Source organism: Anolis carolinensis, chromosome 3, assembly GCF_035594765.1.
Source record: "Anolis carolinensis isolate JA03-04 chromosome 3, rAnoCar3.1.pri, whole genome shotgun sequence".
In the NCBI taxonomy this organism is placed as follows: domain Eukaryota; kingdom Metazoa; phylum Chordata; class Lepidosauria; order Squamata; family Dactyloidae; genus Anolis; species Anolis carolinensis.
Window position 1 is genome coordinate 73,728,366 of NC_085843.1, and position 13,496 is coordinate 73,741,861.

The following is a 13,496-nucleotide window of genomic DNA, read 5'->3' on the forward strand; positions in this document are numbered from 1 at the left end:
AGCTGAATGCCTGGCTGCGATTCTCAGGCTTCTGCGATTAGCCTGTTGAACTCCTTTTTGTTGTTGATAATAACTACGGCGAGAAAATGGGGGAGATTTTGACTCAGGGCTTGTTTGGCAGATTTTTGGAAGACAATCCTCCTGCAGGTGCAAGGGCTCCAGTTCTGGCTGGGAAAGTTCCAATTCTGGCTGAAATGGTGGAAAACCCAAGTTTTCCTCTTCATCTGCCACAACAGCGCTAGGAACGGGACTACATGGCCCATGAGTCATCACATTGGGGAAGCTATATTAGCCAGTGTTGCACATGCCGTTTTGTTTTCTGAATGTACTGTAAAGGATAGTTAGGAAAGACACCTTTACTAACTATCCTTTACAGTACATGCAGAAAACAAAACAACATAAACAAATACACAAAGAGGTGGTTTTTGGCAGTCTGCACATAAAGTGCATGCACATTACCTAACACTATACAGATCCCGCTAGGCAACCTCACTCACCAAGAGATGCAACAAAAGCAAAACCTTCCCATCACATGCACCAGCTGTGGCATGTTCCGCTTTTTCACACAAAAACTAATCAACTACATCTGCTCCAAAGGAAAACAGATGACTCTGATGGAGAAGAGGATCCAACAACTCAAGGACCGCACTAAGACCCTTAAGGACATTCAGGAACTCGAGCTCTTCTTGGACACTGCACAACACGCTGTTCTAGATAGGCAACCCGCATCACACCAACAGCATGATGAGGAACTTTATGGGGAGATCTATTCGAATGTGGACAACCCTCAGGCTTGGAATGAGGTCACCCATAGAAAGAGACACAGGACCAGGAAGCCTCCACAGAATACTTCTGCTCAGCTTGACTTACACAACATATTCCAAATTCTTACACCACTAACATCTAATCAGGAAACACATCTTGTGGAGGACCACAGTTACTTAGATACCACTCAGTAGGCCACCCTTGATCAATGCACAGCGGATAGCCCTGACAGGGGTGATGCATCACCACATTCACACTTACAAAATCATGCAGATGCTCCATCCCCAATCATAGACCAGGAGCAACAGGAACACCCTTGGGAGACAATGGATTGTCATTGATGAATGCACTGGCGATACTGAGGAGGAGGACAACACTTTACACCTACACGATTCACTTCAACAGGAACACTCTTCAGGTTACTACACACTGTTTTGCACAAAAGGGAACCTGTCAATCCTCAAAGGAACCAGGTCTTAGTAGTAGGTGACTCTCTCTTTAGAGGAACGGAAGCCATCATTTCCAGACTGGATGGGATGGCTCGAGAAATATGCTGCCTCTTGGGGGCAAAAATACACCATATCACTCAGAGGCTCACCAGGCTCCTAAAGCCCCATCACCCTCCCCCCCCCATATTGATTCATGTAGGAACCAATGATACCACTAGGCATACTTTTCAAAAGATCACAAACTATTTTCAAGCTCTAGGAACAAAGCTAAAACTGTGTAATGTACATGTGATCTTTTCATCCCTCCTCCCGTTGTAGGACACAGCTCTACAAGGGCCAGAAAAATAGTACAAGTCAATAACTGGCTCAGAAAATGGTGTCAGGAGGAGCGTTTTGGCTTCCTCAACCATGGCCTACTCTTCCAGGAGGATGGCCTACTGGCAAGTGATGGGATGCATCTCACACAAGGAAAACATCTTTTTGCACACAGACTCACAAACCTCATCAGGCGCACTTTAAACTAGATCCACTGGGGAATGGAACAACAGCCTGGTGAACACTATATTACCCACGACCACAGGGAACCACCAAAAGGCTAATTGGAGGGCTGCACAAACACAGCAAGGACCATGTACTGAGAGCACAATAATCCCAAATAAACAGCTCAGGGGAAAGTCACAGGGGCTTACATGTCTTTACACTAATGCACAGAACATGGGAAATAAGCAAGACAAGCTCCAACTTTTAGCATAACACCACATGTACAATGTCATAGGCATCACTGAAACCTGGTGGGATGACTCCCATCACTGGAATGTAACCACTGAAGGCTATAACCTCTTTCACAGAAATAGAACAAAGGGGAGAGGAGGGGGAGTAGCTTTATATGTCAAAAACAGTTATGTTGTAGAAGAAATGCAAGACTGTAATCCGGGAAACCAGCTTGAAAGCATCTGGATAAGAATCAAGGGAACCAGGACTAAAATAGATCTCGTTGTGGGTGTCTACTACAGACCTACGAGCCAGGATGAAGGACTTGATGAAGCCTTCTGTCAACAGCTGACCAAACAGGCACAAAGAAGAGATATAGTAGTCATGGGCAATTTCAACAATCCCGATATCTGCTGGCAAACAACCTCGGCCAAGAGTACAAAGTCCAACAAATTCCTCACTTGCCTTGCAGACAATTTTATGATCCAGAAGGTAGAAGAGGCAACAAGGGGATCAGCTACTCATCTTAACAAATGTGGAAGACCTGATCAATACAGTCGAAGTAGTCGGATCCTTAGGGGCAAGTGACCATGTGCTCCTGCAGTTTGCCATACAAAGGAAGGCTGAAACTAAGACAAGTCAAACACACATTCTGGACTTTAAGAGAGCTGACTTCCAAAAAATGAAGGAAATACTGAGCAGCATTCTGTGGATGCCAGTATTAAAAGACAAGGGAGTTGAGGATGGATGGGAGTTTTTAAAGGTGAAATACTCAAGGCGCAAATGCAAACAGTGCCAACAAAGAAAAAAAATAAGACAAGTGCGAAGAAGCCAGAATGGATGTCCAAAGAACTTCTAACTGGGCTAAGACTCAAAAGAGACATGCACAAGAAGTGGAAAAGAGGAGAAATCACCAAAGAAGAATTCAAATGAATAGCCAACTCCTGTAGGAAAAAGGTTCGCAAGGCTAAAGCACAAAACGAGCTCAGGCTTGCCAGGGACATTAAAAACAACAAAAAAGGCTTTTTTGCTTACATCGGTAGAAAAAGGAAGAGGCGATAGGGCCTCTGCGAGGAGAAGATGGGGTGATGGTGACAAGGGACAGGGAAAAAGCAGAACTACTTAATGCCTTCTTTGCCTCGGTCTTCTCACAAAAAGAAAGCCGTCTTCAACCTCAGCAACATGGAATGGATGAAGGATTAGGGGAAATCCAACCCCAAATAGGGAAACAAGTTGTCCAGGAACACCTGGCTGCTCTAAACAAATTCAAGTCCCCAGGACCAGATTAACTACATCCAAGAGTATTGAAGGAACTAGCAGAAGCTATTTTAGAACCACTTTGAGAGTTCTTGGAGAACGGGAGAAGTCTCAGCAGTTTGGAGGAGGGAGAATGTGGTCCCTATCTTCAAGAAGGGAAAAAAGAACAACCCAAACAATTACCGTCCGGTCAGCCTCATGTCAATACCAGGCAAGATTCTGGAAAAGATTATTAAGGAAGTGGTCTGCAAACACTTAGAAACAAATGCGGTCATTGCTAATAGTCAACACGGATTTACCAAAAAACAAGTCATGCCAGACTAATCTGATCTCTTTTTTCGATAGAGTTACAAATTGGATCGATACAGGGAATGCCATGGATGTAGTGGATTTCAGTAAGGCCTTTGACAAAGTCCCCCACGACCTTCTGGCAAACAAACTGGTAAAGTGTGGGCTAGACAAAACTACAGTTAGATGGATCTGTAATTGGCTAAGTGAACGAACCCAAAGGGTGCTCACCAATGCGTCGTCTTCATATTGGAAAGAAGTCACGAGTGGAGTGCCGCAGGGTTCTGTCCTGGACCCAGTTCTATTCAACATCTTTATTAACGACTTAGACGAAGGGCTAGAAAGCACGATCATCAAGTTTGCAGATGACACCAAACTGGGAGGGATAGCTAACACTTCAGAAGACAGGATCAGAATTCAATATGATCTTAACAGACTAGAGAGATGGGCCGAAACTAACAAAATGAAGTTCAACAGGGACAAATGCAAGAGACTTCACTTCGGCAGAAAAAATGGAATGCAAAGATACAGAATGGAGGACGCCTGGCTTGACAGAAGTACGTGTGAAAAAAATCTTGGAGTCCTCGTGGACAACAAGTTAAACATGAGCCAACAATGTGATGTGGCTGCTAAAAAAGCCAACGGGATTTTGGCCTGCATCAATAGCAATCTAGTGTCTAGATCCAGGGAAGTCATGCTACCCCTCTATTCTACCTTGATCAGACCACACCTGGAATATTGTGTCCAATTCTGGGCCCCGCATTTGAAGGGAGATGTTGACAAGCTGGAATGTGTCCAGAGGAGGGCAACTAAAATGATCAAGGGCCTGGAGAACAAGCCCTATGAGGAGCGGCTTAAAGAACTGGGCATGTTTAGCCTGCAGAAGAGAAGGCTGAGAGGAGACATGATCACTGTGTATAAATATGTGAGGGGAAGTCATAGGGAAGAGGGAGCAAGCTTGTTTTCTGCTGCCCTGGAGACTAGGACATGGAACAATGGCTTCAAACTACAGGAAGGGAGATTCCACCTGAACATCAGGAAGAACTTCTTCACTGTGAGAGCTGTTCGGCAGAGGAACTCTCTCCCCTGGACTGTGGTGGAGGCTCCTTCTTTGGAGGCTTTTAAGCAGAGGCTGGATGGGCATCTGTCGGGGGTGGGTTGAATGCGATTTCCTGCTTCTTGGCAGGGGGTTGGACTGGATGGCCCATGAGGTCTCTTCCAACTCTACTTTTCTATGATTCTATGATTTTATGATTCGACTTAGAAATGGAGATGAACGCCACCCCCCAGAATTGGACTCGACTAGACTTCATGTCAAGGGGAAACCTTTACCTTTAAAAGATACTGTTGATTGTCAGAATATGCAACCTTTATTAACAATCTCGAAATACTTGCTTTGATGGTTTGATTAAAATTTTGGCCAATTGCTTTCAAGATTGTATGTATCAGCTGAATCCACCTTTATCCCTTGACTGAGATAATTGAGAGCTATTTCACACTGCATGGTAAGAGGAACGTTTGCCAAATGTACACTTATGTACCCCCTAGAAAATAAATTAAGTATACATATAAGAAATCATTGTGCGGCCCACTGTAGGCATGCATGGCAAGCCTACAACCTTCCTCTGGTATATAATTTACTTAAGCATCCTCTCCTCCAAATTAAATGAACAAATCTAATATAGCATTTTGATGTAAAGCATTATATGAACTGAAGGTCTGCTGGTAAGGAGCTATCTTGGGTGGAAAGAAACAAGTGTACAGTTCATGATTGAAGAACAAAGATAACAATTTTATTATTTACAGTGTTGGCTCAACATGAAGCAAAAGACCCGGGTATCAATTGCCTGCCTGTTATCTGACAATCCCTACCACCTCAACTTGCCTACTAAGGTGCAACCACAGGATGACAGCTTAGGAACTAATGTGGTGCACAGCCGTGCTGTGGATTCCCTGTCACCTGGGAGTAAGACAAGTCCTTTATATCCCTGAGCCCTGATCCATATCCAAGGTCCCTTAAACAGACCTCAATAGGGGATGAAGGCCACACAGACCCTTCTCCACTATAACTACCCGCATCTTGCCCCATGGTGCAATGCCCAAATTGTGACATATATCAAATGCATGGATTGCAATCTTGACTTATTACAAGTAAAGGGGGGGAGCTAATTTCCCAATGCCAGGAGAATTCATGAGGAGACTAAACTACCAGAGGGCAGCTGCCAAGAGTCAGATGCCAACTAGAGAGCAAAATAGAGTTTATTCAAGAAATAGCCCAAAAAACAAGACACAAACCTAAAAAAGGCTTGAAACACTTAACTTTCAGTGTTATTAAGCAGTTCAAACAAAAACTATGCCAAAATTGTGAATTGACAAATAAACCGGATTATTCGGGGAAATAATCTGGATTAAATTTAAAGTTCTTCAAATTAGCTCATAAGTTCTGAGCAGACTTAAAATAAACTATCAAAGCAAAGCAAAAGGTTTAGAGGCTCCAGAAAACTCCCCAAAGTCACAAACTAGAGATAGCAGCTCAGAAAACCCAAACAGGAACCCAAATTGGGCGAAAGAGTTCTCTACTGAGAGCAACTCAGTAAGCAATATTGGAGGCTGTTGCTAAGCAACCGCCAGACCCAGGAAAGCTGGTGCGAAAGGGAAGTGACTCCAAGCCGCTGCAGAAGCAAACACCAGGCTGTGGAATTAAAGGGGCAGAGCAAGGAGGCGTCGTCAAACCGGTCCGGAGTCAAAGCAGGAAGAGCAGCGATAATCCACTTCAAGAGTGCAGGCAACACCAGGAGCCCAAGGAGCAAAGCAAAGAGATGTTGTCAGGTCGGTCCAGGGTCAGAAAAGAAAGTAGCGACAGGGTTGGGAGGCAAGCCAGGAGTCGAGAGCAGTAGGTTGTAATAGGAATATATTTTCATAACCTGTTAAGATTATGATCCCAATATGGTTAAATATTAGTGCAGAGCAGTAAAAACGCAGAAGACTAGGGGTTTATGTGAGCAGAGGTAAAAAGAAATTAAACAATAAGACAAACTATCCAGCCTCCCTTTCCCTTTAAAAAGTCATGCGCATAAAATAAGCATCAGAGACATAAAATAAAATAGCAAAAATATGTTTACTCACAATCTTGTATGATGATGGTCATACAGGCAAAAACATCTTAGTTCCAAAGAAAAACAGTTCAGGAAACTACGTATCTCTTAACAGACAGGAACATCAGCATGGCATGGTCAGGAGCGAAGAGGAAGAGACAGATAGAGGCATCTGTACATCACTTCCTGTGTGTCCCCAGAAAGGATACTCCCATTTCCCATTTCATATGCAAAACCCCCTAAATGGTGTCATCAACTCTGGAATGCAGCTTGTCAGGTTACTAAGCAACAGACATAACTAACTACATAAACCATCCCACATTGAAAATGCATGCATGATTCCTTAGATAACCCAACAGGTTGACACAAATTAGAGAGCGACGCCAAGTAGCGTTTAGGAGCGAAGGCAGAAGCAGAGTCGAGTTCCAGTCTAAGGTCCAGGGGTTGTAGTCATCAATTCAAGGTTCACAAAATGGGATGGCACAGAGAGCCAACACAATGAAGGCGAACAGCAGATCTGAAGCAAAGTCCCAGTCCAGTCTTCAATAACACATACAGGAGTCCCAGTGGCGCCCATCAACACCTTGCCACACGCAAAGTAAAGTGGCCAACCATTCCCCATTTATCCAGGTCTCCCTGGGCGTCTAAACCACCAACGCCCAAAAAGCAGGTGTTCAAACTTCTTAATCCGAATCAGAACTCCACACAGCTAACACCCTTGGGTCAGGCGTTCCGAATTCTTCATCAGAGTCCCAAAAATCCTGCCCACGCCCAGCTCCATCCACACCTGTGGTTCCATCCTCACTCCTCCAAGCAGATCAAGTGGGGTCTGCTTCTGAAGATACCCAAGCTTCCCCAGTGTCAGCAGTATCCATGGACCCCGATTCCGCCCCAGGCATCTCCGGTGCCCGTGCCCAGTCAGTGCCCACGTCCTCTGCCACCACCTGTTCCCCAGCATCCATTTCTTCCACAGACTCCACATCTGAATCCTCCTCAGAGGATTCCCCATCAACCTCCCTGATCCTCTTCCTGTGCAAATCCTCCAACCAGCCCTCCTCGCGAGGGTTTTTCCTTCCTCTCCTAATCCCACCACTATCATTCACAGTCCCCGAAGGCACAGTCACAACAGAAGCCATCCATCCACTTTAGCATTTTTCACAGGAAAATTTCCATTCCTCTTCAGCCACTGATTGGGTGTTCTCCTAGAAGGATCCAAAGAAAGACAAGCATAGTGAAAATGAGGAATACCTCATCCAAGTCATGATGCCGTCTGCCAATGAGTCCTGCCCTTGTCTTTGGATGCTAAAAGAAATAAATAAGCATCCCTAAATTGTGATATCTTTATAAATGTTGTTTTCAGTTAAGTATCGCAAGTGCAATCAACAGACAGGGGGAGAGGTTAGGTGGATAATGAGGGAGGGAATTCTTTTTTATGTTTTACCTTCTACAGCTTGCCCCCTTGTGATGCTTTAAATTATTGTCTTTAAGGTTAAGGTTAAGGTTAAGGTTTTCCCCTGATGTCAAGACCAGTCGTGACCGACTCTGGGAGTTGGTGCTCATCTCCATTTCTAAGCCGAAGAGCCGCCGTTGTCCATAGACACCTCCAAGGTCATGTGGCCAGCATGACTGCATGGAGCGCTGTTACCTTCCCGCCAGAGCGGTACATATTGATCTACTTATATTTGCATGTTTTCGAACTGCTAGGTTGGCAGGAGCTGGGCCTAACAGTGGGCGCTCACTCCACTCCCAGGATTTGAACCTGGGACCTTTTGGTCCGCAAGTTCAGCAGCTCAACGCTTTAACACACTGTGCCACCAGGGGCCCCATTGTCTTTAAAGGCTATCAAAATTATCTATTTATCTGAAATTAATTCACATTTATTGCTATTTTCAGAAAACAGTACTTCTATTGGAAGATATTGCATTTATAAATATAGGTTGATTATCCTATCCAAAATGTTTGGGACCAGAAGTAATTTGGGATTTTGGATTATTATTTTATTTTATTGGATTTTGGAATACAGTAGAGTCTCACTTATCCAATATAAATGGGCCAGCAGAATGTTGGATAAGCGAATATGTTGGATAATAAGGAGGGATTAAGGAAAAGCCTATTACACATCAAATTAGGTTATGATTTTACAAATTAAGCACCAAAACATCATGTTTAACAACAAATTTGACAGAAAAAGTAGTTCAATACACAGTAATGCTATGTAGTAATTACCGTATTTACGAATTTAGCACCGAAATATCATGATATATTGAAAACATTGACTACAAAAATGCGTTGGATAATCCAGAACATTGGATAAGCGAGTGTTGGATAAGTGAGACTCTACTGTACTTGCATTTTTACATACTGACATAATAGCTTATCTTGGAGATGGGGCCCTAGTCTAAACATGAAGGTGGCTTATGTTTCATATATACTTTATACACATAGCCTGAAGATAATTTTATTCAATATTTTAATAATTTTATGGATAGTGATCTTTGAGTTAAAAATCAACAAATTGCATGAAACAAAGTTTGTGTACATTGACACAAAGGTATCGTAATCACAGCCACCCATGTGAACAATTTTACATTTTGGAGTGTTACAGATTTTGAAATTCTGAACTAAACATGTTCAACCCGTACATGCAAACTGTTATATGATATAATCCGGTAAAGTCCTAGTCTGGGAAATTATTTAAACATTCCCAGTCCTAGTTTCTCAAAAATATTTTTTTACAAAAAGCAATCTATGAGGCAGCAGCTAATCATTTCAGTATAGTGTTAACATACCAATTGTAGCAGCCGTATCCTCATAAAAGCATGTGGTTACTTTTAATACATGAATCACATGCTTACAGTTGAACTTCCCCTTTTTAAACAGACTAGAACTTCATTGAAGATTATTGAATGCATTGCTTGCTTGCATGTGAACTAGAACAGGGAGGTGCCTGTGCATTGATTTAATTCATACTGGGAAATGTTAGCTGGATGATGACTGACACATCATGTACGTGAACAAGTTGTTATTCTGGTATCCTGAGTCTGCTCATGAAAGGAACTGATTTGAGTCAATCAGCTTCCTAGAGGAAGTAACAGGATTCTCTTCCCTGACAAATCCCCAGCCACCACCCCTAAAGTTGTTCTGGTCCAGCACATAAAGGAAATGACCACAACACACGGAAATGCCTTTTATGTGAAAGTTGGCATTGATCTTTGAGTTAAAAATCAGGGAATTGCAGCTAAAGGTAGATAAGACTGATTCATTAGTTGTGAGAGAGTTTATTGACTAGGGAATTGGTGGCTGACCTGGTGCCCTTTTTACGCTACATGACTATAGCAGTTTGATTCCATTTGAACTTTGGAGTCCAGGGAGCTCTAATTTGGAACTTTCTGACTGATAATTCAAAGTACCACTCTAAAACACAAATTCCAAGATTCCTTAGGAGGAAGCCATGTAATGATGATATTATAGTGGTGTGGTATGAAAGGATCCGTGTTGTGCATGAATTAAAGCCTTTTCTGCCAATATTAGAGCATACTTTCCTAGCCTAGATATTGGTCCTGGATTGTGAGATGGCAGTTTTTCCTGCTTCAGCTAGGAGTATATTGCAACTTTATAGCAGATTTGGTACCACCTTAACAATTATCCTTCTATCTTATGGACTCATGGCATTTGTATTTTGGAAGGACACTCAGAATTTCACCCCTGCTATCCAGGAGAGTTGATTGGAACTTCCTAGCCAAGAAACAGTGAATTCAAGGTATCTTACCAAACAACACATTTTAGGATTTCCTAGTAGGGAGCGATGGCAATTTAAAATATATTAAAGCCCTCAGTTTCAACTGGGGGCTTTCCTGTTAGTGGGACAGTGAATCTACTTGAGATTTTTGTTCAAATCTTACTGAAGCTTTGCAAGGTGGTGAACCCTATTCCTAAAATAAGTTCAACACTTTATTAGGCATGGGCAAACTTCAGCCCTCCAGTTGTTTTGGATGTCAACTCCCAGAAATCCCAGCCAGTTTACCAGCTGTTAGGTATTGTGGGAGTTGAAGTCGAAAACACCTGAAGGGCTGAGCTTTGCCCATGCCTACTTTAGATCATGCCTTTAAAGTAACCCAGGTTGACCTTCCCCAGTTAGCTGTATAGATGTATATACCTTAGCTATCAAAATTCTTAGATCAGGATGTGGCCTGCAGACTTAGTGCAGCCTTTGCCTCCCTGAACACCTTAGGATTTTTTTTTTTTTAAAAAAAAGATTGTGCCAGAAAATTGCTCTTTTTCGCTTAAAAATGGAATCCAGGAATGTAGTGGGCCATAGTACTGGTTCAGGTTTCACTTCTAGCCTAGAAGGTATGACTAGAAATAAATTCCTGTTGACTGAATCATCACTTTCATTCATTGCCACTGTACTAGTGTGGCCAGCCAAGTATCTGGGGAGATAAAATGGCTTCCAACCCGCAATATAGCCCCACAAGATGTTATTGCTACTGATTTAAAACATGTATACCTTACCCTTTAGTCAAAAAGTCTTCTAGAACAGCCTACAAGGATAAGTGATATGATAACCCTTACAATCAATTTAGTTTTGTTGCGCCAATGTTCTTGTCTTACATTAGCTCCTTATTGTTTTGATGTTGTTTTCTCGCACAGAAATGTGTGTGCATTTTTTGAACATAATGTTTTCAAGATGTATGTATTTTGTGTGTGTATGCCTCTAGGGGCCCATCCAGATAGGCCCATATAACGGGATCTATTTTACCAGAGACATCCAAAGGTTTCCTTGGTTTGTTATGAATTAGTTAAATACCATGTAAGATACGGATCTTAAGGTAAGATCCAGCTCATACCAAGTGTGGACTTTGTGGAGATTGGTCCCAGGGAACATGTCATGCAGCCAATCCACATAGCCATCTTGGTTTTTCAGGTTCCTGAAGCCCAAAAGACAGAGAGAGCACCCACCCCCTCCCCCAAGCCCCAAATTTCCCCTTAAATGTACAGTAAAAAGAACCTGGCTGCCATAAGTTCCCTCCTTGTGCCCTCTTGTCATGAGAAAATTATGCACCAGGAGACAGGGGGGTGAGGAGGGAAATTGGGAGCTTTGCAGAGGCTGCATATCATCCTGATTTTAACCGGGTTGGTATTATTATTATTATTATTTTATTATGATACAGCAAACAAGATAGACATGCTGGATTTCGTATCACAAAATCACAAGTCGAACACTTCCCAAGCGTCTAGGACTGTGTGATGTATTTTCGGATGATGCGTGCAGACTCCAGTAGGGTGGCCTTTTGCAGTTGGCAGATCATAATTTTGTCAATGTCTATTGTTTCCAAATGCTGGCTGAGATCTTTTGGAACGGCACCCAATGTACCGATCACCACCGGGACCACCTGTACTGGCTTCTGCCAGAGTTTTTGAAGTTCAATATTGAGGTCCTGATAGAGGCTGAGTTTTTCCTGTTGTTTTTCGTCAATGCAACTGTCACCTGGGATGGCAACATCAATGATCCAAACCTTTTTTCTTTTCCACAACTGTGATGTCTGGTGTGTTGTTGTTGTTGTTGTTGTTGTTATTTAGCAAGCCAAGAATGGGCAACTTGGAAGTCCTTGAACAGACTCAGAAGTGAAGTGGGCAGATCAAAAGAAAACCTGGCTAAATGGCACTATTTAAAAGAATCCTCCACCTTGTACGACTGTGGAGCAGAACAGACAACTCTGCATACGTATGTTTGTCTACAATGTCCTGCCTCATGAACAGAGGAAGAATTGTTTGAGGCTGCTTGTGCTCCTTCTATTTTTATCAGTTTTATACTAATTTATGCAATACTTTTAATACGAAATAAATAAATAAATAAATAAATTTATATTTGTTTGTTTGTTTGTTTGTTTATGCCCCACTTCCTCTCCTCCAAAGGGGACTCAAAGTGGCTTAACATAAAAGCATTAGCATAACCATTTAAAATATACAAACATTAAAACATGATTATATATAAACAGTACTAAAAAATTCAGATAAAAAATTATTAAAACAAATTCTAAGTTAAAAACTACAGCACTCTCTGGATTGATCTTAAACATCTTTAAGGGGGGGTTGCACATAGCCCTCCCCCCCCCCAGGGAAAGCCCAGGTTTTTGGGCAGCATTAAATTCACTTTTAATCCTGTCTGGAAGCACCCTAGGTATGCATTTTTCCCAGTAAGTAAAGCATATGTGAGCACTTTTTATTTTCAAATCTTGCCATTTTTAGTCACACACCATTGTTTTGTGTGCATTTTTTCTTCTTTATAATGTACTAGCTGTGCCCGGCCACGCGTTGCTGTGGCGAAGTATGGTGGTATGGGAAATAAAGTATTGAGGAATTGGTGGTAGTTAAGGTCAAGGGTAAAGGTTTTCCCCAGACATTAAGTCCAGTCGTGTCTTGCTCTGGAGGTTGGTGCTCATCTCCATTTCTAAGCCGAAGAGCCGGCATTGTCCGTAGACTCCTCCAAGGTCATGTGGGATGACTACATGGAGCGGCGTTACCTTCCCGCTGGAGCAGTACCTATTGATGCACTCACATTTGCATGTTTTCGAACTTCTGGGTTGGCAGAAGCTGGAGCTAACAGTGGGGGCTCTCTCTGCTCCCCCAATTCAAACCTGTGGCCTTTCAGTCCAGAAGTTCAGCAGCTCAGCGCTTTAACACGCTGCGCCATCAGGGGATATTATTTCCTAAAGGTTGTGAATATACAATATTTCTGATTGGTTTTTTTTGTTTGTTGGAGGCAAGTATGAATGCTGCAATTAGGAAAAATGATTAGGATGTAATGGCCTTGCAGCTTTAAAGCCTGGCTGTTTCCTCCCTGAGTGAATTTTTTGTTGGGAGGTGTTAGCTGGCCCTGATTGTTTCCTGTCTGGAATACCCTTGTTTTCAAAGTGATGTTGTTTGCAAT

At 42.6% G+C, this 13,496-nt stretch overlaps 1 long non-coding RNA gene across 1 annotated transcript; it reads left to right on the forward strand.

The window, feature by feature from the left end:
• Window positions 1-5,740: 5,740 nt before the first annotated feature.
• LOC134297457 (uncharacterized) lies at window positions 5,741-12,431 on the forward strand. Its single transcript, XR_010004210.1, has 2 exons — window positions 5,741-8,225; window positions 12,146-12,431. It is a non-coding gene; the product is annotated as an uncharacterized LOC134297457 (long non-coding RNA).
• Window positions 12,432-13,496: the final 1,065 nt, after the last annotated feature.